Consider the following 350-nt stretch of genomic DNA (forward strand, 5'->3'; position numbering starts at 1 on the left):
GTTTGCAGTCAGCTTTGAGTGCACAGGAATCTATAATGGTAATGGATAAATTATTAAATGAATAAAGAGAGAGTGGTAGAAATAGGTAAATATAATTAGTGCCTTCTGAATGCAACATATTGCATTATGAACAGTTATTGCCAATTCATTCATTGTACTTTGATACTTCCTCTACCTTTAGTGCATTCTGATTCATGATATTGATGGCCAGTTATGGGAGAATCTGCTATTTCTGCAAGTAATGATGGTCCAGTCCTTCAGTTTCAGTCTGTTCATTGTACTCTTGCTGTGCTGTATTCTTTTTATATGAATCTTGAATATATCCATATTAGTTCATACATTTTGAAGTC

The 350-nt window shown here is 33.4% G+C and overlaps 1 protein-coding gene across 14 annotated transcripts in view; it reads left to right on the forward strand.

The window, feature by feature from the left end:
* Positions 1-350, forward strand: part of LOC119584976 (stromal interaction molecule homolog) — a 99,451-nt gene that overhangs the window by 82,775 nt on the left and 16,326 nt on the right. The gene's annotated exons all lie outside the window — the stretch shown is intronic.

The sequence above is a fragment of the Penaeus monodon genome, chromosome 19, assembly GCF_015228065.2.
Source record: "Penaeus monodon isolate SGIC_2016 chromosome 19, NSTDA_Pmon_1, whole genome shotgun sequence".
Taxonomy (NCBI): domain Eukaryota; kingdom Metazoa; phylum Arthropoda; class Malacostraca; order Decapoda; family Penaeidae; genus Penaeus; species Penaeus monodon.